The sequence below is a fragment of the Oryzias melastigma genome, linkage group LG12, assembly GCF_002922805.2.
Source record: "Oryzias melastigma strain HK-1 linkage group LG12, ASM292280v2, whole genome shotgun sequence".
Lineage (NCBI taxonomy): Eukaryota > Metazoa > Chordata > Actinopteri > Beloniformes > Adrianichthyidae > Oryzias > Oryzias melastigma.
In genome coordinates this window covers 23,044,849-23,048,266 of record NC_050523.1, presented here as the reverse complement: position 1 = coordinate 23,048,266, position 3,418 = coordinate 23,044,849, and the positions used below count along the sequence as shown (strand labels likewise).

Below are 3,418 nucleotides of genomic sequence, written 5' to 3'. Positions count from 1 at the left end.
CTAATTAGACATATCAGATTTGAAAATTAAAATGGATTTACAGAAATGCTTTTTCATTTTCACAATGTAACTGCATTACTTGTCTCTTAAATAAAATGAAAAAGCAATTCTCTTAACAGCTTTTCCATTTTCTTAATCAATATTGCTCATTCAGTGACATAATTAAATTGACAGAACAAATGAAGATTCCTTTTTTGTTTTCACATCTGCAGTGTTAAAGTGTCTCAAATCAGATCGAATTAGCAGTTCCAAGGGGCAGACCATGATGACATCAGTGCTTGCTCCTCGTCTGGTTTGATAGGTGCTATCGGCAAATGGCATGCAGTTTAATTATGTAACGGAATGAGCGGTGTTGAAGGAGAAAAAGAAAAAGACGTTCGGAGAATTGCCTTTTCATTTAATTTAAGAAACAGGTAATACAGTTACATTGTGAAAATGAAAAAGCATTTCCAATGTTGACTTTTATTTTTAATTATGAGTCACAAACGCTTCCATAACAAAGTTCCATATTTATTATTTCAGAACCTGAGAGTCAGCAAACTCACATGATAAGTCCTGAAAATATCAAAACCATATTAGAGTGAAGGAATAAAGCATTGTTTCAATTCAAAAAGTCCAAAAAATGAGAGAGAACCTTCTCAGGAGTTAGCAATTCTTCAAACTAAACAGTGGTAGTGGGGAGAGATTATATAAGTTCACTTCTTCCCACTCAAGGATTCAATCAAACCTTACTAGACTTTAGCTAATAATTACCATATTTAATGAAGTGTTTTTGTTTTTTGTTTGTTTTTTATTCCCTAATCAATGCATTTTATTGTTTCTGTAATGAGTTTGAAAAATCTGTGTTCTGTCCTGTATTGTCCACAATCTATGCTTAAAATGAACATGATCAATCAATCAGTCAATCAACCAATCAAACTGTTTAGAGACAAAATGGAAACCTTTAGTCAGGGAAAAGCGACACAAAGTTTGCACATCACTGGTACAAGATCTGTGTAAATGTTTGGGATATTTGAAGCCCAAGTTCACAGCACAGCATGTGGATTATTCATTAAAAAGGAACACTATGGACAAATCCAAGTTTTAAAAATGCTTCAGTGAACTGCATCTTTCTTCAAAAACGTACCAGTAGTCTCACTTCTTCTGCAACTCAGTCTTGTCACTCACAAAGAAATTGGTTCAAAACTTTTGTGGGGACTCAATTTGTCTTTGCGTAAGCGCAATAATGCTTTTTCTTTCTTGTTGTAGGGGTTTTAACACATCTTTGAAACATTTGTTGATAATTTTGGATGATTGTGATCATAATTTTCCAGGATTAGCATGACATGTGTTTAGGTCAGCTAGCAGAGAGGATAAACTCAATTTAAGGTTCAATAAGTCAAGCCTGCAACATGTTTGCAGAAATGAACAAAAGACACAAAAGCTGTTTTAATGGGAAACACAAAACTGACACTAGGAAGCAACAACAAACCAGTAAACTAAAGATCAAGGCTGATATGAGATCTCTCATAACTGCTTTGACCTTAGGCAAAAAAAATAAAGGAATGATATTTTAAAAAGAATAAAACCCTTAAATAAAGACATCAGCCCAACAGTCATCTGTCAACAGACATCTGACTCAACAGAATCTAAAGAAGCTGTCATTTGTTGCCCCAGGAAACGGAAAATGTTTTCCTCCACATACAGATCTGCTCCTCAGATAGTCTCAATTACGCCACGCTTCTGTGGCAGCCTTCAGAGAAAAGGTCTTACCCTCGAGGAGAAACCAACAAAGACTGGAGCTTTTGCCCAACTCTGCAACGGGGAATCAAGGGGTGGCAAATGAAAACACCTTGATGAACAAAGTGTCGATCAAAGTTTTGGAAAAACCTTCAACTCTTCAAGATAGACAGGAAGTTAGTTTTAAAAAGTACAATAGACGCACAAAATTCTGTGTTTTCTGTGCTTTTTGTAGATCTGGTATGCATGGATCCCTGTTACGAATGAACAAAGGTTCCTGGGAGAACTCAAACATTTGTCATTGAGGGGGGGTGAGGTGTCGGAGGTCATCAGTTTTGCTCCTAACCTGTTCTGGTGCAGGGTCACTGCCCTTCATGCTCCAACAAGAACAGTGTTCGTCTGTCAGCCTGCTGACACCTCTGACAGCCCTTCAGAGACCCAGCGCTGAACTCTCCACGCTCACTGCCTGCAGCTGAGGGCGGCTCTGGCAGGTGAAAGGGGGCGCTTGTGTAACGGAGCTCAACAGGACAATTATCGAGTTTGTTAAGTGGTCAAACAACGCCTCCTCTATTAGGGCCGGCTCAGGTGGTCATTCCCAGCTGGAAGCGGCTCTAACAAACCCAACGTGTGACGACAAGAGCAGAGCTAGATCATAAATCTAAGATATGGATGGATGCACAGTATTTCACATTGTGGTAGAATTTCTTGCAAATCACTAAATATAATGTTAATAATCACTAATTGTTTTGCTATATTTTTAAAAGCTCTCGTAAAACTTTCAGCAACTAAATAAACAAAAACAATATTAGACTACGGTCACTGTCCTAAAAGGACACGGCACTAACGCCGGGTTCACAGTGGATGCGGAAGCGGCCCGGAGTGGAGTTCACGCTGCATCCACTCCACTCTGTGGTTCACACCAGACGTCAATTACGGCGTTTTATTGTAAAAATTGGTTATATTTTGAAAATAAACCAGATTTTCTCATGTATCTTGATATAACTTCCTGCCAGAATTGACGCTCGCAGCTTGCGCACACAATATTGTGCTTTCTTGGAAGAAAAATGATCTAAAAATGTGTAAATTGACAAGACTATTATGTGTTTTCAAAATTGGAGTTGTGAATGATCAGTGGTGCAGAACGGCTCACTTTTCATAAATACCCTTGGACTACTGGGCAGCTAGTGGCTGGTGGTTCTTGATCTAGACATCCGCCGTCCGGAAACATTTACATGACATCCAATCAGTGTTGCTGTCGGGTGGCGAGCGGGCTTCCACCGCCCAGCTGATTTTGCCATCCTAACACCTGATGAATGACCACCTGACTGCCACCATCTATATTTATGATTACGTCAACGATTTTCAAGAAATAGGGCATAAGACTGAAAGAGTCACTTGAATTTAAAATCAAGAGTTCAAGAGAAAAAACAGAAGATGTCATCAATGTTTGAACTGTTCATTAGAATTTGAAATTTTAAGTGGACCAACACCTGACAGCTAATGGATCAGCTGAGTTTGGAGAAACCTGAGCGTCATTCAGCCTTTAAAGTGGCCCAAAAGCAGGATTACTGTCAGCTGAGCATTACATTGAGAACTGATGTTATCAAGCCAGAAAGAAGAAATGCAAACTTGGACTGGAATTCAGATTCTGCTACATAATCGTTCCTCTCCAAGTCACGCTTTTCCATGTCCAATGTGT

General features: G+C 38.9%; 1 protein-coding gene across 1 annotated transcript in view; it reads right to left on the bottom strand.

Annotated features, from left to right (window-relative positions):
• Positions 1–3,418, bottom strand: part of si:ch211-196i2.1 (collagen alpha-1(I) chain) — a gene marked incomplete in the record, with an annotated part of 126,655 nt that overhangs the window by 96,884 nt on the left and 26,353 nt on the right.